Genomic DNA, 27775 nt, shown 5'->3' with positions numbered 1-27775 from the left:
TTGCACTAAATAATTATATTGGAGTAATTTTAAATGCTTATCCCAGAGGAAGTGGCCTCACTTTAAAGTAATAGGATCAGATTTTACAAGTTAAACTTCTACTTTATTTTAAGGAGTGATGCAGAGTCCTTTTATTCTGTCCTTCATTGAATAATGTTAGCAAGGGAATGAGTACAACTTTTCAAGCTGAAGTAATCTTTTGACACCACTGAAGGGAAATTCTCACTTTATGTGAATGTTGACATTATAACAGATGGGAAGGAATGGGCTCTGGAGGAGGAAGACATGGGTTATTTGCAACCAGGGCCAACCCTCCTTACTACTCTTTCTTTATTGGAGTTCAATTTGCCAACATAGAGCATATCACCCTGTGCTCATCCCATCAAGTGGCCCCTCAGTGCCCATTACGCAGTCACCCCAACACCCTGCCCACCTCCCTTCCCACCACCCCGTGTTTGTTTCTCAGAGTTAGGTGTCTCTTATGTTCTGTCACCCTCACTCACTACTCTTTATCCTTAGCCCAATTCTACCATCAATAATTCTCTTTTCTTTCTTACATCAAGATATACCTGAGTTGTCCTGTGCTTCATGCTAAATTGTAAATGACTGCTAATGCCTTAATCTGATACCACATTCTGAAACAGAGTGTTTAGTTAGCATTTGAAAATATATTTTTTAACCAAAAGTAAACTAATTTGAAATAGATATTTTTTTGATGCACTGTGTAAGCTATTGTGTAGAGCCTACAAAACATGATTTAGTGTGATGGTTTTTCCAATGTGTCTAAAGCAAGAAAGCCTATAATCTACCTGTGCAAGGACAGTCCCAGTGTGGCCTGTAGGTGGATTATCCCATGACTGATAACTTTGAAAGATTTTATTTTATATCATCCATCAGCTATTTGAATCTCCCTTAATCTTTAGATGGAGAATGAGCATCACTAATGAGCACACAGTCAATTTGTATTGAACAAAAACAGCCTAACTGAGCATTAAAAATCTGATTTTTGCAATGTCAGTAATTCTAGGAATAACTTCAACTACTTATGCATTATAAAATTACCTTGAATTTATCAGATTGACTTGTTTTTCACCACAGTAACTAGAAAACAATCCAGGTCAATAAATTTTTTTCTTGCAGAATCTACCAGATTTTAGGAGGGAATTCAGAAATGCAAAAAAAAAATAAACTATAGGTTATATAAACTATAAGAAATATAAACTATAAGTTAACCTGAAATTGGCAAAGCCAAACTCTCCATCAGGAGTTTGTGGATCTATGGCCTTGGTAAATCCATATTCTGATTTTCTTCCTTTTTTTTCTCTATTTCTCTATCTTTTTTGCTTGTTCAATTAATTTTTTAAAATTTGTTTTTATTGAAGTTCAATTTGCCAACATATAGCATAACACCAAGTGCTCATCCCATCAAGTGCTTTCCTTAGTGCTCTGAATGATGATATAATGTAATAACCTATTCCTCTATTCTTTTCTTTCCCACCTCTGATCCTATAGACTGTTCTCTTTTAGGCACACACCACTACTCTGCATGGCTTAGCTCCCTTCACATATCATCTCGATGGCTGTTCCCATTTTCTCCCTTAGTCTGTGGAATCTCGATTTCATAGACACTTATAATTTGATAACCACTGATTATTGCTACCATGAAAAGCAAGCTACACAATGACCCCTCTTTACCTGGTCCACTCTGGATATCCTTTCCTCACTGTTATTTTGGCACATTCAATGTCTGAGGAAAACTAATCTTTTTAACATTTTCAGATTGACCTTTTCCTTCCCACCAGATAAAACAATAATTAATGTGGCACATAAAGATATTCAGTGGATAATAATTTGTAGAGCAAAAAGCTGGAAGCCACCAAAATCAACAGAAAATTGTCCAGATTATGGAGTATTATGAAATACAACTCTCTGTACAATGAGGTAGATGTGTCTTTGCTGAAGTGGAAAGACGGCTATGATATTAGCAAGTGAAAAAACAAGTTGTGGTATAGTCAACAGCATGACTGTAGTTGTAGAAAGATAAGATATGATAGAGGATAAGCATGTCTTTAGGAAATGTCTGGAAGGATCTATGGGCATCTATTAACAATGGGTAACTCTGAGGAGTGAGACAGGACTGGGGGGGAGGCAGAGGAGATAGGTAATATAGATTGGGAAACATTTACTTTTTGTGTAAATTGTATTTAGCATTAAACAAAGGGTATCTTTACAACATTTCCATTCTCCTTAATATGAAATCCTCTGTGTTCAGCTCTCCACCTGGTTTCCAGTAGGAGCTATTTAGGTTGACATATTTTAATCTAGTTCTCGAACTGTGACTTTTCATCCAAGTTTGAGATCTTGCCCTCACTTCTAACTCTATATCTCTTCATCCCTAAATTTTTTTTCCTTTTAATATCTTCTCTATATATTTTAACATTATTCTCTTAAAACAATTTTAAATGTTTTACATTAATATTAGTTGAATTCTATTATTTTCATGTCAGTTTGGGTTGTTATAATCCAACCTGATACAATCAGTTGTTGATGAGAATCAGAACTTTGCCATATACTAATAATTACTCTTAAGCCAGTATCTTGACCTCTGAGCCCATAATATCTTATTTTTAGAACAAGTATTCAGAGTTGTTATAGACCAGTGACTTCTTTGTGCCTCCAAATAGTACATAGCAGTTATCCTATCCTTCCTCACTTTTGTGTATGGAGTATACGTGAGGGAGATAACTGACTCTTGACTTTCAAGAAAAACTGTATTTGAAGAGCTAACTATGTTTGAAGAATTATATTCAAGGAGCCTCATCCAAACCTGGGACAGATTTAGGTGATTTAGATGATGAAATCCTAGGCTTTGAGCTGATGCTGTCATAGGATGAGATTTTGGGGGACTTTTGGAAGAAGTGATGATATTCTTCAAATGGGAGGGTCACGAATCCTAGAAATCAAAGTGCAGATTGTTAGGCAGCCACTCTGATGATCTTTCTTGATTCCTGCCTTCTGGTGTTTGTGTCCTTGTGTAATCCTTTTCCCAAAGTAAAAGCTGGACTTTATACAGAATACAACAATAGTGATAAGATGTCATTTCTGAGACTGTGTTATGAGAGACTGTGGCTGCCTGCCTGCTTTCTTTCTTTCTTTCTTTCTTTCTTTCTTTCTTTCTTTCTTTCTTTCTTTCTTCCTTTCCTTTCCTTTCCTTTCCTTTCCTTTCCTTTCCTTTCTTTTCCTTTCCTTTCTTTTCTTTTTTCTTTTCTTTTCTTTCTTTCTTGCTTTATCTCTCTCTCCCTCACTCTATCTGAAGAAACCAGCTGCTATATTAAGAGCTTCCTTCTGAAGAGGTCCATGTGGTGGCCTCTTGGTGGTCCGTGTGGTGACCAAGAGCCAACAAGGATCTGAGTTCCTCAGTCCAACGACCTATGATGAACCGAATCCTGCCAACAACTACATGAGTGAATTTGGTTGTGGATCCTTGCTCAGGTTTTCAGTAATACCACTCCCAGTTGACACCATGATGATGGGCTAATTAGAGACTAAGATGAAATAGACAACTGATATACAAGTTAAGTTAGAATTATTCTAAAGTAATCTCTACTTTTGGATCTAAGAGCAAAGGGAAGTCAGTTCTAGTTGATAAGAAAGTTAAAAACCAGTATGGTAGCTAGAAATTTAATTTCTTTAAAATATTGACATTTTGATGCTTAACAGCAGCTGTGTTTATCTCAGTATGAGATGAAATACGTGTGCAATAGTGTCTTAAGTCCAGAGTTTACTGCTGATACCCAAGCAACATGGCCAAGGATTGTAGTGGACCCTAAGTGAAGAAACAAATGTTGAACTTTCAAATGAAATGTTATAAAATATCAAAATTGTGGTAGGTATTATCATTCTCTCAGGTTTCTAACTTGAAATATGGGGCTTAGCATGGATGCTCTTCTATCATTCTTTCCAAACATCTAATAGAATAATATCATTAAGAAGTATTGAATCATTTTTGTATACCTGAAACTAGTATTACAGTGAATGGTAACTAACTGGAATTTCAACAATTTTTTAAAAGATCATTGAGATTTTCTAAATGGTTATTTGAATTTGTTTTTGTTAAAATTTATTTTTATTGGTGTTCAATTTGTCAACATATAGAATAACACCCAGTGCTCATCCCATCAAGTGCCCCCCTCAGTGCTCATCACCCAGTCACCCCCACCCCCCACCCACCTCCCCTTCCACCACCCCTAGTTCATTTCCCAGAGTTAGGAGTCTTCCATGTTCTGTCTCCCTTTCTGATATTTCCCACTCACTTTTCTCCTTTCCCCTTTATTCCCTTTCACTAATTTTTATATTCCCCAAATGAATGAGACCATATAATGTTTGTCCTTCTCCGATTGACTTATTTCACACAGCATAATACCCTCCAGTTCCATCCACGTCAAAGCAAATGGTGAGTATTTGTCGTTTCTAATGGCTGAGTAATATTCCATTGTATACATAAACCACATCTTCTTTATCCATTCATCTTTCTTTTTTTTTTTTAAAGATTTTATTTATTTATTCATGAGAATGCACAGGGAGGAGAGAGAGGGGCAGAGACAGGCAGAGGGAGAAGCAGGCTCCATGCAGGGAGCCCGATGTGGGACTCGATCCAGGGTCTCCAGGATCACACCCTGGGCTGCAGGCGGCGCTAAACTGCTGAGCCACCGGGGCTGCCCTATCCATTCATCTTTCAATGGACACCAAGGTTCCTTCCACAGTTTGGCTATTGTGGACATTGCTGCTAGAAACATCGGGGTGCAGGTGTCCCAGTGTTACATTGCATCTGTATCTTTGGGTTCTTCTTAGTGATGTCTGTTACTAGACTCTCATCATCTGAATTCAATTAAAAAAATCTATAAACACCTGTCAAGTACAAGGCACTATGGTTGTTTATAGAGGCAAAAGATGAAGTGGCCTAATGTTTCTGCTCAGGTAAGTGGTAACAAATTAGGCATGAGAAGACAGACACTACATACATGCATATAATACAAGGTGGGGATGTCACATGCAACAGAGAGATAACAGTAAAGTGACATGATAAAGGAGCCTCGGTGTCCAACGAAAGATGAATGGATAAAGAAGATGTGGTTTATGTATACAATGGAATATTACTCAGCTATTAGAAATGACAAATACCCACCATTTGCTTCAACGTGGATGGAACTGGAGGGTATTATGCTGAGTGAAGTAAGTCAGTCGGAGAAGGACAAACATTATATGTTCTCATTCATTTGGGGAATATAAATAATAGTGAAAGGGAATATAAGGGAAGGGAGAAGAAATGTGTGGGAAATATCAGAAAGGGAGACAGAACGTAAAGACTGCTAACTCTGGGAAACGAACTAGGGGTGGTAGAAGGGGAGGAGGGCGGGGGGTGGGAGTGAATGGGTGACGGGCACTGGGGGTTATTCTGTATGTTAGTAAATTGAACACCAATAAAAAATAAATTAAAAAAAAAGAAACTAGAAAGACTTTAGAGCTGGTTCAGAGGATCAGTGAAAACTACATCTAAAGGATATTACCCACAACAGCTCAGAGCTCTTGTCAGATCTCTTCCCCAGAAATGGAGGACTCTCCTGAGGTCATGTCATCTTTCCTACTGACATTTATTACAATGAGTTGACTTTGGATGCTCTTTCACATCTGTGGTCAAAATTTTCCTTTGAGTATGAAGTACTGGTTTTCTTTTTTTTAAAAGATTGTATTTATTCATGAGAGACACATAGAGAGAGAGGCAGAAACACAGGCAGAAGGAGAAGCAGACCCATGCAGGAAGCCCGATGCAGAACTCGATCCCAGGACTCTGGGATCACGCCCTGAGCCAAAGGCAGATGTCCAACCACTGAGCCACCCAGGTATCCCAAGTACTGGTTTTCCAGTTCTTTGAAGCCTGATTATCGTTCATTCTATAAATATGGTGTTGTGCTCAGTTCTAGTGTGGCATGTAGGCAACATTTCCCAAGCCAGCTCCAGCTGGTTTCCAAGTCTTGACTTATGTGCTTAGTCTGGAAGGCAGAGAGGCAGAGGTGATATCTGTGATGTGCCTTGAAGCATAGTGGATGTAGTGAGTGGCAGTGTAAAAGTGAGTACTCAACAACACTGGAGGAAAGTATTCCAGATTCTCAGCTTAAATGCTATAGGTAACCACTGTACCCTTCTCTTCTTTGTGCTCAAACTAGGAAGCTTCTGGCACCAAAGTTGGGTTTATACAATTATCTTTGTGCTTAGATGTTTTTAAAATGGGTAATATTTGTCTCTAAGATAAATTCTAAAGGAATTGGCCTTTATGGATGGTTTTTAGTCTTTGTAATTTAAAAGACAGATCAGTAGTAGTTGAAGAATGTGTGTTTTCAGTAAGTTTTTATATAAAATCTACGGTACTTAGAAATTTAACATATGCTGTGAGGCAAAGAGGGGTCTAACTATGATCTGCAAAGTATGAAACAGAAATGAGAAAAATGTAGGAAGTTTACCTGTTAACCTCTAAGTAAATTAACTCCTTTGCAATATGTTGTCATGGTAACAGGAAAGGCTGTGGAGTTATGACACTGAAGAAGGTATTGCAATTTGGGGATCATTAAACTCGTTACAAATGCTATTTCATTGAGTTAAACTAGGGGGAAGGGTATATTTTACTCCCAGGAGGAATTTGGGACATCATGAAGTTAGTACATTCTTCCACGACCATTCTTTTCTCTATCATTATAGAGTTTTAGTACAAAAGAACTGTACAAATTTGCAGTGGATGGGACAGAATTTGGCAGCAGTGTGAATAGTTGTGCCATGATGGGAAACAGTGAATTAAACTAAGCATGGGGATTTAAGGATATAATGAAGGATAATAAGACATCATAGTGTTTGGGGAAGGGTTTCAAGATAAGGGAAATGAGCCAAAAATAAGAAAAAAAATACTAGACATGGCATACTGTACAGAATGGGTGAAAGAAGATGAAGATGAGTCATCAGAAGACTAATGCAATATCTCAGCCCCAGGAAGCAAAGCCTATATTACTGCGAATTCCTGAATCTAAAAAAGAACAATAATCTCCAAAGAGTACTTAATGTACTAAGTCAAGAAGCCAGTAGGAGAATATTCCAAACTAAGTTATATGAACTTTCAATGAGAAAAGCATGGAATTCCTTTACTTCAGTTATATGGGGATTTGAAATTTAGATTGAAGCATTTCTAGCTAAGTCACAATCAATTCTCATTTTGCTAAGCTTTGAAGAGATAGGAATTCAATGAGGGTTGTTAATACTGCTGAGAATCAAGTGGAAATGGTCTGCAAAAATTTAAGGCTGCTTTTCTGAATGTTTGTAGACCAATGTAAGGGTCTTGACCCAGGAAACTGCGCAGAAACTCCTCAGGAGTTGAAAGGCAAAGCAAGAAATAAGGCACTAAAATAATGTAGGATAGTGTCTTTGGTGCTACCATGGAGCAAAATTCCAGATCCTCAGTCCCTTGTAGTATGCTGTTACTTTCCTCCAAACCATGCACATACACATTCCAGGCCTTTGGTCCCAGGACCTTCTGCCCTGGTGAACTTTCACTTTTTGTGGGCTGCTGAGGCCTCTGAATAGGGGAGTCCCTGGAAGAGCTCTACCTAGGCCATTATCATTTACTTGTAATCTCTCTTTTTTAAAAATTTTAATTGCTGTAAGGGCAATTAACATGAGATCTACCTTCTTAAAATCTTAACAATACATTATTGTCCACAGCACAATGCTGTGTAGATCCCTAGAACTTACTAATTTTGCATAATTAAAACTTTATTTCCAATGATTAGCAGCTCCATTTTTCCATCTCCCATGGACCCTGTCACCTTATACTCTCTGAATTATATAAACCATGATATTTTCCTCTTACACTAATTACAGGGAAGCTCTGGTTGCAATTTGTGTTTTCTGTTCTAGCAATATATCTAGGATGTGGGTAGGATATTTATTGTTACTATTTAAGCTCATTCTGGATTTAGCTTACTTTTCCTATTCTTATTTTCCTCTTTTCATGATTTTTATTTTTAAAAAAATGTTTCCAGGGATCCCTGGGTGGCGCAGTGGTTTGGCGCCTGCCTTTGGCCCAGGGCGCGATCCTGGAGACCAGGGATTGAATCCATCGTGCTCCCGGTGCATGGTGCCTGCTTCTCCCTCTGCCTGTGTCTCTGCCTCTCTCTCTCTCTCTCTCTCTCTCTGTGACTATCATAAATAATAAATAAAAATTTTAAAAAATGTTTCCATCTTTATTGAAATATAATTGTTTTATAAAATGGTGTAAATTTAAGGTGTACAGTGTGATGATTTGATGCATGTATATATTGCAAAGAGATTACCACAACATGGTTAGTTAACAAATCCTTCATCTCACATTACCAATTTTTGTTGTTGTTTATGATGAGAAAAATACCATTTACAATAGCATCAAAAACAATAAAATACTTAGAAATAAATTTAACCAAGTAAATGCAAAATTATAAGACTGATAAAAGTAATTTAAAAAGATATAAAAAATGGAAAGATGAAAAGGAAAAATTTGGCGGCTGCCAGATTTCCAGCTCTGGAGTCCAGCTCCCTGGGAGTAACTAACCACAGTCTCTCAGTCCACACTGGCTTAGATGCTCCTGGGGACAGGCATGGGTGCACTCATCTGGGTGCCACCTTGCCTGGCACCCAGCAGCGAGAGAGTTTTCCCTTTCCTTTGCCCTCCCTACTTCCACCTGTCCCGGGGGAACAGAGGATAGCTGGCTTTGTCCACTTGAGCACCCTCAGACCAGGGCCCTGTGCTGTTGGATTTGTGCTTCTTGGGGACCACCTCTCCCAAAGGGAACAGAGGACAGCTGATTCTGTCCCTTGCCAGGCTCTAGAGTAAAGGGAGATCCAGTGGTAAACAGTGTAGAGGTTCCTCAAGAAATTAAAAATAGAGCTACCCTATGACCCAGCAATTGCACTATTGGATATTTACCCCAAGGATACATATGTAGTGAAATGCTGGGACACCTGCACCCCGATGTTTATGGCATCAATGTCCACAATAGCCAAACTGCGGAAGGAGCCTCGGTGTCCATCGAAAGATGAATGGATAAAGAAGATGTGGTCTATGTATACAATGGAATATTACTCAGCCATTAGAAATGACAAATACCCACCATTTGCTTCAACGTGGATGGAACTGGAGGGTATTATGCTGAGTGAAGTAAGTCAATTGGAGAAGGACAATCATTATTTGGTTTTATTCATACAGGGAATATAAGAAATAGTTGAAGGGATTATAAGGGAAAGGAGGGGAACTGAGTGGAAAAAATTAGAGACAAACAATGAGAGACTCCTAACTTTGGGAAACAAGGGGTAGTGGAAGGGGAGGTGGGCAGGGGGATGGGGTAACTGGGTGATGGACAGTGAGAAGGGCACTTGATGGGATGAGCACTGGGTGTTATACTATATGTTGCCAAATTGAATTTAAATTAAAAATTTAAAAAAATTAAAAAGGAAAAGAAATGGAAAGACATCTATGTTCATGGATTGGAAGAGTTAACATTGTTAAAACATCGAAACTATCCAAAGCCTTCTATAGGTGCAATGCAATCTCTATAAAAACCCTATCAAATTTTATTTCATAATTAATGATTTAAAAATTAATATTCTTAATTTTAAATCGTTGTTGAAATAAACTGGTGGTGTAAAAATATTTACTTAAAAAAATCAGCATCTCAATTTTATTGAGCTATTTTTTATTTTGATGAGAACCAAAATCTTCCTTCCTCTAAATCAATAAATATGAGTTCTGCTTCAGTATTTTTTACTTAATGATGTATTTCCTAATTTGAAACATCATTTTTTTCACATATGATCATCCTTTGTAAGTTAAATAACTTAAATTTATTTACTGGCTTTGAGAAATGTCTTCCAAAGATAGTATATCAGTGATAAAATGAAAGTGCATTTTCATGAAATGCACATCTTTCACAAATGTGCTATGACCTGAAGCTATACAATGGTAATTCCCAGTCATCCATCTACCACTTCAGCAACTCTGCACCAGCACCTCCCTTCATCATCTATTGCCTAGCATCCTGCAATGGCAATCTGATCATTGGCATTTCCCCCACTCTGCCCTTCTGTATAGTCACAGTCTCTTAATGATACTTAATACTAAGATAAGCACAGAGTTGCAGTCTTATCCCAGGCCCTGAAATGTCATGTGAAGCCAGAGAACAGTGATTTCTACTCTTTCAAAATAAGAAAAGCCCCATTTACTGCACTGACATTTTGTATATGTGGACCAGATAGAATGGAATTTAAATCACCTCTATATTGCTCAACACCCCTCTGTGAATAAAAAAGCAAATCCCAGAGACTAGAGGGAGTGTGGGGCCCACTTTAGGGGAGGGACAAAGTCCTCCACCAGCCTCTCAGCCTCTTCTAGACTCAGACACTTCTTTATACAATGCATCTTTGGCAAAAGGAATTTCAGGATTATTTTTCTTCAGATATGCATGACATTGGTTTGAAAAGAGCTGGGCCTGTTTACTTTTAGTAAAGTTAAAAAAAATTCAGATACAAACAATGAGAATGTGACATATTGGTGAAAAAACCATGGGCTTGGTAGACATATGATACTGCTTCTGTTTCTCTGTAGAACCTTGACTAATACAGTTTGCTTCCTCCCCTTCTCCTTCCCAAGGACAATAGAGACTGGACATAGGACAAGGAAATCTACCAGGGAAGCAAGAAATTCCCTCACTCTCTTTCTCTACTCAGCTTCTCCTTCACAGTAGCATATCTTCCCCTGCATTGCAGACCAGATCCTCAAGAAGCATTACTGGTCTCTTTCTCTTTTCTTTTCCTTTCCCATCCCCATACAATTCTTAATGGGAGATTGACTCATATTGGGCATGTGGACAACATGCAGAAATCACATGTGAGATTAGGGGTCCATAAGCACGTACAGCTGAACTCTGAGAGGGAAAGCAGTCCCAATAGAAGAGACTAATCCTAGGCCCCACTCCAAGACTGGACCTATCTCTTGAATGTGTATCACAGAGCTAAGATGAGTAATGTTCAAACTTCCTTTAGATGAAACTAGACCAATGTGAAACTAGACCATACATAAAAATCAATTCAAAATGGAGTCAAGACTTCACCTTGGAAAAATCTGCCATGATGACCATTCTGTGACCTGCAGCCTTCTTGAGCACAGAACCACCCCCCATTCTTTCCTTTTGTTTAACAACACCTTTAAGTATATCCTCACGGTATAATATTCTTGATCTTCCTTGGAGATACAACTATGACACACACTCATTCTAAATATTCTTCTCCTACGTGGACCCCCTCCATGTACTCCCAACCTCTAGGGCTATAAAAGTGAGTTTGAAGGGAGGTGGGGTTGCAGAGATTTACTTGTTTTACAGTCTGTCCATAAGTACCCCTAATAAAACATTTCCTCTCAAGCGGGACCTGTCAGCCTTTTTCTTCAGTCTTATAGCCTTCAATCTTTGGAGGTCATTTTGCATACATGAAAAAATTGACTGGCTATCTAACCAGGAGGAGCCTGGAGACTGAAGAATTGGCAAGGAGAGTGAAGCTTTCTTGAGGGAAATTCTGGGGTGGCCAACCACCTCAGTGTGGAGAGGCATAGCTTGTTTGCTTGATGCAAACACCACATAAGTATGAGAATTCCCATAAAACACCAGCTACTTTAGAGTGCCTACTGTTAGAAAGTTGTATGACCCACTGGAGTAAGGAAGGGCACCAATTAGTGGTGGATTGGCCACTGCTGCCCAGCTAGTGGCAAAAGAGCAAGGAAGGAAGTTGGAGGAAAAATTACAACTAGAGAAGGACCTGAGACTATCTACATCCCTTGTGGCTTCTAACTTGGGTAAAATTGAGACCCAGGATGCACAAATCAAGAATCTTAGTATGTCACTTTGTGTGTCCTGGGGCTTGTAAAATGTGGTAGCCTCATGTTAGAGCTGTAATTACTCAGCTGGAGTGGGATGCTAAAACATGGAACCAATGAGAAATAAATAGTGATACAGAGAATGACATGGAAGTCATCTTTGAGGAAGAGCCAGAGCAAAATCACTGATGCAGTAGAAAGCAAAAGCACAACAAGTATAGCAAGGAAACTGATATAAGAAACTGAAAATTAGAGTATACTACAGCAGGATTTTTTAGACATTGCTAAAACCTTCAAACAGTTGCTGAGAGAAGGACTTGTAGCATGGATGGTTAGACATAGATGGCATAGGGGATGGCATATTCCTAGCAGGGAATGAAACTGATAAAATGAGTAGTATCACTACTTATCCTGCCTTGGGGAAGTGCCCAGATAATTTCCACTAAGTGCAAGGTAATCATAGTATTATGGACTGGATATTCATGGCTATGAGGGAGGCTTGGCCAAATGAAGATTTCCCAGGAGATCCTTAGAAGAGGCACAGAGTCTTTTAAGAGAATTGGGCATCAGCCAGTAATATATTCCCAAGTATTGGAAGAACCAGACAAAGCTGTTTTTACACTAGGAATAAAACATATACTGTTACATATGTCCCCAGAGAATGGCATGGTCCTCTCATCTTTTTTTTTTAAGATTTTATTTATTTATTCAAGACACACACACACACACACACACACACACACACAGGCAGAGACACAGGCAGAGACACAGGCAGAGGGAGAAGCAGGCTCCATGCAGGGAGCCTGACGTGGGACTCGATCCCGGGTCTCCAGGATCACACCCCGGGCTGAAGGTGGTGCCAAGCTGCTGGGCCATCAGGGTTTCCCCCTCTCATCTTTCTGCTTAGCCTCCTTATCAGACAAGAGATGTATGATGTAGGCGGGGCTATAGTTGACCTAGGAGAGATGGAAGGGGGAGAGATCAAATATGGTTAGCAACCAAGAGAGAGACTAGAAAACCCAGCAAGAGACTGAAAAGGGGAAATCTAAAGCAAATAAGAGCCCCTATAGAGTAACCCAAAGGCAAATGAAGAATGACCTACTGATGGCAGGCATACACAGAGAAGAATAGCTGAATGCTATTCTGGTGGCTTTATAGAAGGAGCTTCCTCCTGCTCAACTGTTTAGGCCACTGGCCCCCATACTACCTCTGGAAGAAGAAGCAAATAATCTATGAGTGATTTCTTACCAGGGCTAGGTACCCCCTCATCTGAGATACTGGAGGTGGGGCCACGTTTGCCTCCAGTGAGGGCAGTTGGGGACAACCAGAGGCCTACTGTACAGCTCACAATTTACTGGTCACCCAAAAATAAGCAAAAGACTATGACTTCAGTGGAAACCAGAGAAGAATGCTTTCTAATTCATGGCAATCCAGAACCGTATTCAAGGATCTGGGCAATCATTATGGTTATGGAAGGAAAACTATAAGGGTGAAACACACAGTAGTGTACTTGGGAATAAACAAAAACCCAACTGCCCTTTATGAGTTTTTTATTTCTCAATACTTGAGAATATATTAGGCATGGATATTCTACTGGGAAAGATGCTACAAATATCTGTAGAATTTCACCTTTGAATTGTCCTATGGGAAAATGGAAATACTCTCTGTGTTACTCCTTCCCTACCATCCTATGGGAAAATGGAAATACTCTCTGTGTTACTCCTTCCCTACCATCCCCAGCTGGGTTGTAAATATAAAGTGGTACTGGTTGCCAGGAGGATTTGAGGAAATATCTGTCACTGCATAAGGATTAGCAAAAGTACAAATAATCAAGCGAACACAAAGTCCCTGTAATATCTCTATACGGCCTGTAAAAAAACTGGATGGCACCTAGAGAATGACCATTGATTATGTAGAACTGAATAAGCCTGTCCCTGAAATACATGCCACTGTCCCAAATATCACACAAATCACTGAACAAGTAGTACATGGTGCAGCTCTTATCAAATGGTTTCGAATTTAGCCAGTGCTTTCTTAATATTCCTTTATGTCCCCAATCACAAGACCAATTTGCTTTCACATTGGAAGGTTGACACTGGACATTCTAGGTTTTGCCACAAAGTTATTTGCATAATCCTATATGTCATGTTATGGTTGCTCATAATTTGTCTATACCCTCCACCACCCACAGTTAAAGTTTCCATTATATTGATGATGTGATGCTAACCTCTGAAGACTTGTCTTTGTTATAATCTTATTTAAATACTTTCTGTTCTCATCTGAACAAGTGAGGAGAGGCCATCAAACCACAGAAAATATAAGGCCCACAGCCAGCAGTAAAAGTTTTGGGGGATATAAGCTCTGAAATTGACAAGATCCAACAGTTTCCTATTCTTAAGATAGTGAAGCAACTATGTGGGTTCCTAGGTCTCCTGGGGGGTGGTTATAGGAAGGCCTTTACACCACATTTAGCACAGTACCTGTGCCCTCTCTACCATCTGATATAAAGGAGAGTACATTGGCATTGGGTAGAAGAACATCAAGTTACCTTTGACCAAGTTATCAGTTGTTAAAGCACAGGTCTTTGGAATGCATTTACCTGGTATTCCCACAACTCTAGATGTGACTACTGTGGGATGAGTTAGGCATTATGGCAGGAACAACATGGAAAATCAACTCCATTGGACTTTTGGTAACAGCTCTGGGAGAGAGCAGAGGTACAACATTCTCTGATTAAACAACAAGTATTAGGAATCAATAAGGCCTTTCAACAAGTAAAGTCGTTGATGGCCATTCTTACAGTAATAGTCCAGACTAGGTTGCCTAAAAAGTAGTGGACAGATGGTATAGAGCAGCATCCGCCATAGTACAAGCCTCCATGTGGCAAAAATGGTATGCTTACTTACAACTGCAATCTCTACTGTCCACTGGGGACTGAATTACATGCTGTCCTGGAGCCTGTAGAACATGGGACCTTTAACATCCCTCTTCTAGAGCCTCCAATGGAGGCCTTCCTAAAAGTAAAGGAAGACACATACCCTATTATTTAAGATGCTTGGTATGTGGATGGCTCTAATAAGAGGAATCCTAGTCACTGGACTGTGTTAGCAATACAACCTCAGACTGATAATATTTGTTTTGAGACTACACCTAAAGAAAGAAGCTAATGGGCTGAATTGAGGGCTGTCTGGATGATATGCGTCCATGAACCTTGGTCCATTCCCTTCTGCACAGATAGTTGGATCAACTCTAAGGATTTGATAATTTGGATGTTCCAGGATGACTGGAGAGTTTTACAGAAACCATTATGGGGAGCAGAATTATGGAAAGATATATGTGAAAGGATACAGACCTTATTGTCTCCCTTACTGTTGTCCATGTCTCAGTATGTCCTTGCTCCAGGAATACTGAGGCAGACATCTTAACAAAGATCGGGGAAGTTCAGAATTGGCTGGATGGATTTATAGGCACAGTGGGTGTCATTGTGCTGAAGTGGATTGGAACATAGTGAAGGGAACTGGCATGACCCTTTGCTATACTGCCATCTTAACATCTGTCAGTAACTGCCCCACCTGAAACTCAGCAAGAATCAGCATGCCACATGATGCATTCACATGTGATTCAACCAGTTTTAGATTGGAAAATTGATAATATTGACCCTCTACCCATGAATCAAGGGGAAATGTATGCCCTAACTTGTGTGGACCCAGGCTCTGGGCTCATGTAAGCCCCCTTCTGCAAAAGGGCCAATCAAAGGCCACTGTCAATGTTTTAGAACAATTTAGTGTCGTGTATGGATATCCCTGAAAGATATATAATAATAGAGGAACACATTTTACTGGACCTCACATGCAGGACTGGACTAATGAATGGGACATACATTGGCAATTTCATTTACCCTATAATCCACAGGCTACCAGACTAATTGGAAGGAAGAATGATATTCTTAAAGCTCAATTCAGCCGCCTCCTACAGATACTACAGTTACACAAAAAATGGATAAAAAAATGTCTTCCCAGGAGCCATATATTACTAAATTCCACAAAGACACACTATGGCATCACTCCCTATGCGTGGTTAGGTACCAAAATCAACACACCTATAATTATTTCCATCCAGGATACAAGTCCTGAGGTGCTTATTCCTGAGCTAATAGTAGGCCAGCAACAATTATGGTTCCTCGTTCCTCAGCCCATCCTCCCAGGAGAAGGAGATAGTTGAATGGGGATTAGAATATCAACTTTCCCCTGGATAGATAGACCAAGTCTTGCCAGAGTGTGAAAAATGTTTGGGATAGCTAAAGTAATTCACATTAATTCTGCTGGGGTCTGGGCCAAAGCAGTCAGTACATATGTATTCTGGACAGGCACCCATAGCACAAGGTACTATAGTTGATTATGTAACATGGTAATTTGCACCACCTTTAATTTTACATGCACAGGTTGACTCTCTAGCTCCTTGGGAACATGTCTAATATATACCTCTCACTAATGCATCCCAGGTCACTTCTGTCTTTACAACAAAGGGTGAAGTCACTAGCCCAGATAAGTATCTACTAAGCATTCATTTTTTCATGAGAGAGAGAGAGAGAGAGAGAGAGAGGCAGAGGGAGAAGCAGGTTCCACGCAGGGAGCCTAACGTGGGACTCGATCCCGGGTCCCCAAGATCACACCCTGGGCTGAAGGCGGCACTAAACCCCCGAGCCACCTGGACTGCCCAAAAGAATTAATATTAATTTTTCTTTGAATGTTTGGTAAAATTTCTCTGGGAAGCCATCTGGCCCTAGACTCTTGTTTGTTAGGAGATTTTTGATTACTGATTCAATTTATTTGCTGGTTATGTGTCTGTTTAGGTTTTCTATTTCTTGCTGTTTCAGTTTTGGTAGTTTAAGTTTCTAGGAATTTATACATTTATCATTTCTTCAGTGTTGGTAAAAATGCTTGCATCTCTTAATAGCATTCTCCTAGACCTGCAGTTGTGTGAAACACATTTAAGCTTCAGCACAATTGTCTTTGTAGTTTTATAGTCTTCTTCCAGAAAATTGCCTTAGTTTGCCCACCAAAGATGGTAAAAAAATATTGCTCCATTGAAAAGAACTACAGACTAAATAGCCCTGATAAACATGGAGGCAAAAATACTCACCAAGTACTAGCTAAAAGGATCCAACAGTACATTAAAAGATTATTCACCACAACCAAGTGGGATTTATTCTGGGGCCGCAGAGGTAGTTAAACATCTGCAAATCATTAGTGTGATATACTACATTAATAAAAGAAAGGACAAGAACTGTATGATCCTCTCAATATGCAGAAAAATGCTTTAACAAAATACAGCATCTTCTGTTGTTAAAAATTCTCTGCTATGTAGGGATCAAGGAAGCATAACTCAATATTATAAAAGCTATATATGCCTAATAGGGATTAAGCAGTTCATTTGTCATGATGAGCACAAGGTGATTGTGGAATTGTTGAATTACTATACTATACACCTGAAGCTAATATAACACTGTATGGTAACTATACTGGAATTAAAATAATTTTTTTAAAAAGCTATATATGAAAGACCCACTGCTAATATCATCCTCAATGGGAAAGAACTGGGAGTTTTACCCTTAAGGCCAGGATCAAGACATGGAGTCCATTGTCACCACTGTTGTTCAACACAGTGCTGTAAGTCCTAGCCTTAGCAATCAGACAACAGGAAGAAACAAAAGACATCCAAATTAGCAACGAAGAAGTCAAATTTTCACTCTTTGCAGATGACATGATACTCTATGCAGAAAACTCAAAAGGCTCCACTTGAAAATTGCTAGAACTGATACACATATTCAGCAAAGTCACAGGATATAAAATCAGTTCACAAAAGTCAATTGCATTTTTTATACACCAACACTCAAGCAGAAGGAAGAGAAATTAAGGAATCAATCCCATTTAGAATTCTGGACTTTGAACTGCATTTCAAAGCTACAATTATCCAGACAGTAAGGTACAGGCACAAAAACAGAGACAGATCACTGGAACAGAATAGAGAACCCAGTAATGGACCCTCAACTCTATGGGTAACTCATCTTTAACAAAGCAGGAAAGAATATCTAGTGGAAAAAAGACACTCTCCAACAAATGGTGTTGGGAAAATCGGACAGCCACATGCAGAAAAATGAAACTGGACCACTTTTTTACACCATACACAAAGATAAACTCAAAATATCTGAAAGAACTAAATATGAGACAGGAATCCATCAAAATACTAGAGGAGAGCATCTGGGTGGCTCAGTTGGGTAAGCACCAGCCACTGGCCCAGGTCATGATTCCAGGGTCCTGGGATCAAGCTCTGCATCAGGCACCCTGCTCAGTGGGGAGCCTGCTTCTCCCTCTCTCTCTGCCTGCTGCTCCCCTTGCTTGTGTTCTCTCTCTCACACACACACTCTCTCTAATAAATAAATAAAATCTATTTTAAAATACTAGGGGAGAAAACAGGGGGCAAGCTCTTTGACCTTACCTGCAGCTACTTCTTGCTAGACACGTCTTCAAAGGCAAGGGAAACAAAAGCAAAAATGAACTATAGGGACTTCATCAGGATAAAAATCTTTTAAAAAGAAAGGGAAAAAGTCAACAAAACTAAAAGGAAACCCATGGAACAGGAGAAGATATTTGCAAATGACATATCAGATAAAGTGCTGGTGTCCAAGATCTGTAAAGAATTATCAAACTCAATACCCAAAAAACAAATAATCCAGTCAAGAAATGGGTAGAAGACATGAACAGACATTTCTCCAAAGAAGACATACAAATGGTCAACAGACATGTGAAAAAAATACTCAACATCACTTGGCATCTGAGAAATAGAAATCAAAGCCACAATGAGATCTCTCACATCTGTCAGAATGGCTAAAATTAACAACTAAGAAAACAGATGTTGATAAGGTTGTGGAGAAAGAAGAACCCTCTTTCACTGTTGGTGGGAATGCAAACTGGTACAACCACTCTGGAAAACATTATGGAAGTTCCTCAAGAAGTTAAAAATAGAGCTACCCTATGACTTAGTAATTGCACTACTAGGTATTTATCTAGGGATATTAACACAGTGATTCTCCCAATGTTTATAGCAGCAATGTCCACAAGTCTACAATAGCCAAACTACAGAAAAGGTCCAGATGTCCATTGAACAGATGAATGGATAAAAGAGTGGTGTGTATGTATGTACACACACACACACACACACATATATATATATATATATATATATGCACATTATTCACATTTTTCAGAGAAAGACAAAGACCATGTGATTTCACCCATATGTGGAATTTAAGAAACCAAACAGATGAACATAGGGGAAGGGAAGGAAAAATAAAATAAGATGAAAAAAGAGAGGGTGGGGGATCCCTGGGTGGCTTAGTGGTTTAGTGCCTGCCTTCGGCCCAGGGAGTGATCCTGGAGTCCCAGGATCAAGTCCCTCATCAGGCTCCCTTTTTTTTTCTTCTTTTTTTTTATTTTTATTTTTATTTATTTATGATAGTCACACAGAGAGAGAGAGAGAGAGAGGCAGAGACATAGGCAGAGGGAGAAGCAGGCTCCATGCCGGGAGCCCGACGTGGGATTCAATCCCGGGTCTCCAGGATTGCGCCCTGGTCCAAAGGCAGGCGCCAAACCGCTGCGCCACCCAGGGATCCCCCTCATCAGGCTCCCTGCATGGAGCCTGCTTCTCCCTCTGCCTGTGTCTGTTCTTCTCTATCTCTCCCTCTCTGTGTCTCTCATGAATAAATAAGCTTAAAAAAATCTTTAAAAAAAAAAGAGAGGGAGGCAACAGTGAAAGACTCCTAATTATAGGAAACAGAGGGTTGCTGGAGGGGAGGTGGGAGTGGGGTGATGGACATTAAGGAAGACACATGATGTAATGAGCATTGAATATTACATTCAACTGATAACTCACTAAATTCTACCCTGAAACTAATAATACAGTATATATTAACTAAATTGAATTTAAATTTAAAAATTGTGGCCAAGTTCAAAAAGATTGTTGTCTGGGTTCTCCTCTAGGATTTTGATGGATTCTTGTCTCACATTTACATCTTCCAACTATTTCGAGTTTATCTTTGTGTATGGTGTAAGAGAATGATCCAGTTTCATTCTTCTGCATGTGGGTGTCCAATTTTCTCAACACAATTTATTGAAGAGACTGTCTTTTATTCAATAGATATTCTTTCCTGCTTTGTTGAAGATGAGTTGACCATACAGTTGAGTGCCAATTTCTGGGTTCTCTATTCTGTTCCAACGATGTATGTGTTTGTTTTTGTGCCAGTACTATACGGTCTTGATGACCACAGCTTTGTAACACAGCTTGAAGTCAGGTATTGTGATGCCACCAGCTTTGTTTTCCTTCTTAAACTTTACTCTAGCTATTCAGTGTCTTTTCTGGTTCCACACAAATCTTAGGATTATTTGTTCCAACTCTGTGAAGAAAATCCATGGTATTTTGATAGAGATTGCATTGAACGTACAAATTGCTCTAGGTAGTGTAGACATTTTCACAATATTAATTCTTCCAATCAGTGAGCATGAAATGTATTTCCATCTCTCTGTGTCTTCTTCCATTTCCTTCATGAGTTTTCCATACTTTTAAGAGTACAGACCCTCCTTTACCTCTTTAGTTAGGTTTCTCCTAGGTATCTTATGGTTTTTGATGCAACTGTAAATGAGGTGAATTCCTTTATTTCTTTCTTCAATCTCATTGTTAGGTTATAGAAATGCAACAATCTCTGTGCATTTATTTTGTGTTCTGCCACATTGTTAAGTTGCTGTATGAGTTCTAGCAATTTTGGGGTGGAGTCTTTTGGGTTGTCTATATACAGTATTGTGTCATCTGTGAAGAGGAAGAGTTTGACCTCTAATTTGCCAATTTGAATCCCTCTTATTTATTTTTGTTGTCTGATTGCTAAGGTTAGCACTTCTTTTTTTAAATATTTTATGTATTTATTCATGAGAGACACACAGAAAGAGGCAGAGACATAGGCAGAGGGAAAATCAGGCTCCCTGTGGGAAGTTCAATGTAGGACTTCCAATGCAGTCCAGAACTCCAGGATCAAGCCCTGAGCCAGAGGCAGGTGCTCAACTGCCAAGCCACCCAGAGGTGGATAGGACCTTCTAGTATTATTTTGAGAAAAAGTGGTGTGAGTGGCATCTCTGTCATATTCCTGACCTTAGGGAAAAACTGAGTTTTTCCCCATTGAGAATGATATCCGCTGTGGGCTTTTCCTAGATGGCTTTTATGATATTGAGAAATGTCCCTTCTATCCCTACATTTTGAAGAGTTTTAATCAGGAATGGATGCTGTATTTTGTCCACTGCTTTCTCTGAATCTATTGAGAGGATCTTATGATTCTTGTTTTTTCTCTTGTTGATATGATCTATCACATTGATTGTTTTACAAATGTTGAGCCACCTTTGCATCCCAGGGATAAATCCCATTTGGTCTTGGTGAATAATACTCTTAATGTACTGTTGGATCCTATTGGCTAGCATCTTGGTGAGAACTTTTGTATCTATGTTCATCAGGAATATTGGTCTGTAATTCTCCTTTTAGGTGGGGTCTTTGTCTGGTTTTGGGATCACGGTAATGCTAGCCTCATAGAACGAGCTTGGAAGTATTCTTTCCATTTCTGTCCTTTGAAACAGCTTTAGTAGAATAGAGATTATTTCTTCTTTAAATGTATGGTAGTGTTCCCCTGGGAAGCCATCTGGCCCTTTATTTCTTTCTTCTATCTCACTGTTAGTGTATAGAAATGCAATGATTTCTGTGCAGTGATTTTGTATCAATAAAAATAAAAAAAATCAAAACCTTCTGTTTCTTAGGAGGTTTTTGATGACTGCTTCAATTTCCGTGATGGTTATCAGCCTGTTAAGGTTTTCTATTTCTTCCTGTTTCAGTTTTGGTAATTTGTAGGTTTCCAGGAATGTACATAATTCAGGTTCAGGTTGCCTAATTTGTTGGCATATAGTTGCTCATAATACATTTTTTAAATTCTTTGTATTTCCTTGTTATTGGTTGTGTTCCCTTTCATTCATAATTTTATTAAATTGAGTCTTTTTCCTTTTTTTTATTTTTTTTATTTTTTTTTATTTTTTTTTTATTGGTGTTCAATTTACTAACATACAGAATAACACCCAGTGCCCGTCACCCATTCACTCCCACCCCCCGCCCTCCTCCCCTTCTACCACCCCTAGTTCGTTTCCCAGAGTTAGCAGTCTTTATGTTCTGTCTCCCTTTCTGATATTTCCCACACATTTCTTCTCCCTTCCCTTATTTTCCCTTTCACTATTATTTATATTCCCCAAATGAATGAGACCATATAATGTTTGTCCTTCTCCGACTGACTTACTTCACTCAGCATAATACCCTCCAGTTCCATCCACGTTGAAGCAAATGGTGGGTATTTGTCATTTCTAATAGCTGAGTAATATTCCATTGTATACATAAACCACATCTTCTTTATCCATTCATCTTTCGTTGGACACCGAGGCTCCTTCCACAGTTTGGCTATCGTGGCCATTGCTGCTAGAAACATCGGGGTGCAGGTGTCCCGGCGTTTCATTGCATTTGTATCTTTGGGGTAAATCCCCAACAGTGCAATTGCTGGGTCGTAGGGCAGGTATATTTTTAACTGTTTGAGGAACCTCCACACAGTTTTCCAGAGTGGCTGCACCAGTTCACATTCCCACCAACAGTGTAAGAGGCTTCCCTTTTCTCCGCATCCTCTCCAACATTTGTTGTTTCCTGCCTTGTTAATTTTCCCCATTCTCACTGGTGTGAGGTGGTATCTCATTGTAGTTTTGATTTGTATTTCCCTGATGGCAACTGATGCAGAGCATTTTCTCATATGCATGTTGGCCATGTCTATGTCTTCCTCTGTGAGATTTCTGTTCATGTCTTTTGCCCATTTCATGATTGGATTGTTTGTTTCTTTGGTGTTGAGTTTAATAAGTTCTTTATAGATCTTGGAAACTAGCCCTTTATCTGATATGTCATTTGCAAATATCTTCTCCCATTCTGTAGGTTGTCTTTGAGTTTTGTTGACTGTATCCTTTGCTGTGCAAAAGCTTCTTATCTTGATGAAGTCCCAATAGTTCATTTTTGCTTTTGTTTCTTTTGCCTTCGTGGATGTATCTTGCAAGAAGTTACTATGGCCGAGTTCAAAAAGGGTGTTGCCTGTGTTCTTCTCTAGGATTTTGATGGAATCTTGTCTCACATTTAGATCTTTCATCCATTTTGAGTTTATCTTTGTGTATGGTGAAAGAGAGTGGTCTAGTTTCATTCTTCTGCATGTGGATGTCCAATTTTCCCAGCACCATTTATTGAAGAGACTGTCTTTCTTCCAATGGATAGTCTTTCCTCCTTTATCGAATATTAGTTGCCCATAAAGTTCAGGGTCCACTTCTGGATTCTCTATTCTGTTCCATTGATCTATGTGTCTGTTTTTGTGCCAGTACCACACTGTCTTGATGACCACAGCTTTGTAGTACAACCTGATATCTGGCATTGTGATGCCCCAGATATGGTTTTCTTTTTTACAATTCCCCTGGCTATTCGGGGTCTTTTCTGATTCCACACAAATCTTAAAATAATTTGTTCTAACTCTCTGAAGAAAGTCCATGGTATTTTGATAGGGATTGCATTAAACGTGTATATTGCCCTGGGTAACATTGACATTTTCACAATATTAATTCTGCCAATCCATGAGCATGGAATATTTTTCCATCTCTTTGTGTCTTCCTCAATTTCTTTCAGAAGTGTTCTATAGTTTTGAGGGTATAGATCCTTTACATCTTTGGTGAGGTGTATTCCTAGGTATCTTATGCTTTTGGGTGCAATTGTAAATGGGATTGACTCCTTAATTTCTCTTTCTTCAGTCTCATTGTTAGTGTATAGAAATGCCACTGACTTCTGGGCATTGATTTTGTATCCTGCCACGCTACCGAATTGCTGTATGAGTTCTAGCAATCTTGGGGTGGAGACTTTTGGGTTTTCTATGTAGAGTATCATGTCATCGGCGAAGAGGGAGAGTTTGACTTCTTCTTTGCCAATTTGAATGCCTTTAATGTCTTTTTGTTGTCTGATTGCTGAGGCTAGGACTTCCAGTACTATGTTGAATAGCAGTGGTGAGAGTGGACATCCCTGTCTTGTTCCTGATCTTAGGGGAAAGGCTCCCAGTGCTTCCCCATTGAGAATGATATTTGCTGTGGGCTTTTCATAGATGGCTTTTAAGATGTCGAGGAATGTTCCCTCTATCCCTACACTCTGAAGAGTTTTGATCAGGAATGGATGCTGTATTTTGTCAAATGCTTTCTCTGCATCCAATGAGAGGATCATATGGTTCTTGGTTTTTCTCTTGCTGATATGATGAATCACATTGATTGTTTTACGGGTGTTGAACCAGCCTTGTGTCCCAGGGATAAATCCTACTTGGTCATGGTGAATAATTTTCTTAATGTATTGTTGGATCCTATTGGCCAGTATCTTGTTGAGAATTTTTGCATCCATGTTCATCAGGGATATTGGTCTGTAATTCTCCTTTTTGGCGGGGGTCTTTGTCTGGCTTTGGAATTAAGGTGATGCTGGCTTCATAGAACGAATTTGGAAGTACTCCATCTCTTTCTATCTTTCCAAACAGCTTTAGGAGAATAGGTATGATTTCTTCTTTAAACGTTTGATAAAATTCTCCTGGGAAGCCATCTGGCCCTGGACTCTTGTGTCTTGGGAGGTTTTTGATGACTGCTTCAATTTCCTCCCTGGTTATTGGCCTGTTCAGGTTTTCTATTTCTTCCTGTTCCAGTTTTGGTAGTTTGTGGCTTTCCAGGAATGCGTCCATTTCTTCTAGATTGCCTAATTTATTGGCGTATAGCTGTTCATAATATGTTTTTAAAATCGTTTGTATTTCCTTGGTGTTGGTAGTGATCTCTCCTTTCTCATTCATGATTTTATTAATTTGAGTCTTCTCTCTCTTCTTTTTAATAAGGCTGGCTAATGGTTTATCTATCTTATTAATTCTTTCAAAGAACCAACTCCTGGTTCTGTTGATCTGTTCCACAGTTCTTCTGGTCTCGATTTCGTTGAGTTCTGCTCGAATCTTTATTAGCTCCCTTCTTCTCTTGGGTGTAGGATCTATTTGCTGTTTTTTCTCTAGCTCCTTTATGTGTAACGTTAGCTTTTGTATTTTAGTTCTTTCCAGTTTTTGAATGGATGCTTGTATTGCAATGTATTTCCCCCTTAGGACTGCTTTTGCTGCATCCCAAAGATTTTGAACGGTTGTATCTTCATTCTCATTAGTTTCCATGAATCTTTTTAATTCTTCCTTAATTTCCTGGTTGACCCTTTTATCTTTTAGCAGGATGGTCCTTAACCTCCACGTGTTTGAGGTCTTTCCAAACTTCTTGTTGTGATTTAGTTCTAATTTCAAGGCATTATGGTCTGAGAATATGCAGGGGATAATCCCAATCTTTTGGTATCAGTTCAGACCCGATTTGTGACCCAATATGTGGTCTATTCTGGAGAAAGTTCCATGTGCGCTTGAGAAGAATGTGTATTCAGTTGTGTTTGGATGTAAAGTTCTGTAGATATCTGTGAAATCCATCTGGTCCAGTGTATCATTTAAAGCTCTCGTTTCTTTGGAGATGTTTTGCTTAGAAGACCTATCGAGTATAGAAAGAGCTAGATTGAAGTCACCAAGTATAAGTGTATTATTATCTAAGTATTTCTTCACTTTGGTTAATAATTGATTTATATATTTGGCAGCTCCCACATTCGGAGCATATATATTGAGGATTGTTAAGTCCTCTTGTTGAATAGATCCTTTAAGTATGATATAGTGTCCCTCTTCATCTCTCACTACAGTCTTTGGGGTAAATTTTAGTTTATCTGATATAAGGATGGCTACCCCTGCTTTCTTTTGAGGACCATTTGAATGGTAAATGGTTCTCCAACCTTTTATTTTCAGGCTGTAGGTGTCCTTCTGTCTAAAATGAGTCTCTTGTAGACAGCAAATAGATGGGTCCTGCTTTTTTATCCAGTCTGAAACCCTGCGCCTTTTGATGGGGTCATTAAGCCCGTTCACATTCAGAGTTACTATTGAGAGATATGAGTTTAGTGTCATCATGATATCTATTCAGTCTTTGTTTTTGTGGACTGTTCCACTGAATTTCTTCTTAAAGGGGAATTTTAAGAGGCCCCCTTAAAATTTCTTGCAGAGCTGGTTTGGAGGTCACATATTCTTTTAGTTGCTGCCTGTCTTGGAAGCTCTTTATCTCTCCTTCCATTTTGAATGAGAGCCTTGCTGGATAAAGTATTCTTGGTTGCATGTTCTTCTCATTTAGGACCCTGAATATATCCTGCCAGCCCTTTCTGGCCTGCCAGGTCTCTGTGGAGAGGTCTGCTGTTACCCTAATACTCCTCCCCATAAAAGTCAGGGATTTCTTGTCTCTTGCTGCTTTAAGGATCTTCTCTTTATCTTTGGAATTTGCAAGCTTCACAATTAAATGTCGAGGTGTTGAACGGTTTTTATTGATTTTAGGGGGGGATCTCTCTATTTCCTGGATCTGAATGCCTGTTTCCCTTCCCAGATTAGGAAAGTTTTCAGCTAGAATTTGTTCAAATACATATTCTGGCCCTCTGTCCCTTTCGGCGCCCTCGGGAACCCCAATTAAACGTAGGTTTTTCTTCCTCAGGCTGTCGTTTATTTCCCTTAATCTATCTTCATGGTCTTTTAATTGTTTGTCTCTTTTTTCCTCAGTTTCCCTCTTTGCTATCAACTTGTCTTCTATGTCACTCACTCGTTCTTCTACCTCGTTAACCCTCGTCGTTAGGACTTCTAGTTTGGATTGCATCTCATTCAATTGATTTTTAATTTCTGCCTGATTAGCTCTAAATTCTGCAGTCATGAAGTCTCTTGAGTCCTTTATACTTTTTTCTAGAGCCACCAGTAGGTGTATAATAGTGCTTCTGAATTGGCTTTCTGACATTGAATTGTAATTCAGATTTTGTAACTCTGTGGGAGAGAGGACTGTTTCTGATTCTTTCTTTTGAGGTGAGGTTTTCCTTCTAGTCATTTTGCTCAGTGCAGAGTGGCCAAAAGCAAGTTGTATTGGGAAAAAGAGAAAAAGAGAGGAGAGAAAGAAGGAAAGAAAAGAGAAAGAGAAAAAAAAAGGGAAGAAAAAGAAAAAAAAAAGAAAAAAAAAAGAAGAAAAAGAGAAAGAAAAAGAAAGGAGAACAAAAGGGGGTGGGGGAAGGAAACAAATCAAAAAGCAAAACAAAACAAAAACAAAAACAAAAACAAACAAACAAAAAAAGAACCACCGGGGAGTATCTTCTGATTCTGTGTTCTTTAAGTCCCTTGGCTTCTCCTGGAAGTTGTCAGTCTAGCTGGTGTTCTGGGGGAGGGGCCTGTTGTGCTGATTTTCAGGTGTTAGCAGTTGGGGGAGCTGCTGTGCCCCTGCCTGGTGCAGGGCTCAGTAGGGGTTGTTTACCCCGTGAGGCCACAGGAGGAACAGCCCCAGTGGCGGGGCAGCTCTGGAAACCTGGATTCAGCTCCAGCAGGAACTCCGTCTGCAGGGCCTGGAGGCTCCGGGGTGCCGCTGATGTGCTCAGCTGGGGCAGGAGCGTCCTTGCTGTCCTGGGCCCTCCCGGCCTCTGCCTGTCCCGGGGGAGGCCGGATCCTGGGCTGTGTCCCGGCGTCCTGTGCTCCGGGGCCTGCGCTGTTGGATTCGCGCTCCCGGGCCGCGCAGCCCCCTCCGCGGAGCCGCCGCCCGAGCCCCCCCGAGCTGCTCCTGGAACCGCGCAGCCCCC

Source organism: Canis lupus, chromosome 3, assembly GCF_011100685.1.
Source record: "Canis lupus familiaris isolate Mischka breed German Shepherd chromosome 3, alternate assembly UU_Cfam_GSD_1.0, whole genome shotgun sequence".
Classification (NCBI taxonomy): domain Eukaryota; kingdom Metazoa; phylum Chordata; class Mammalia; order Carnivora; family Canidae; genus Canis; species Canis lupus.
The sequence above is the reverse complement of the archived record's forward strand: the minus strand, read 5'-3'. Positions refer to the sequence as shown.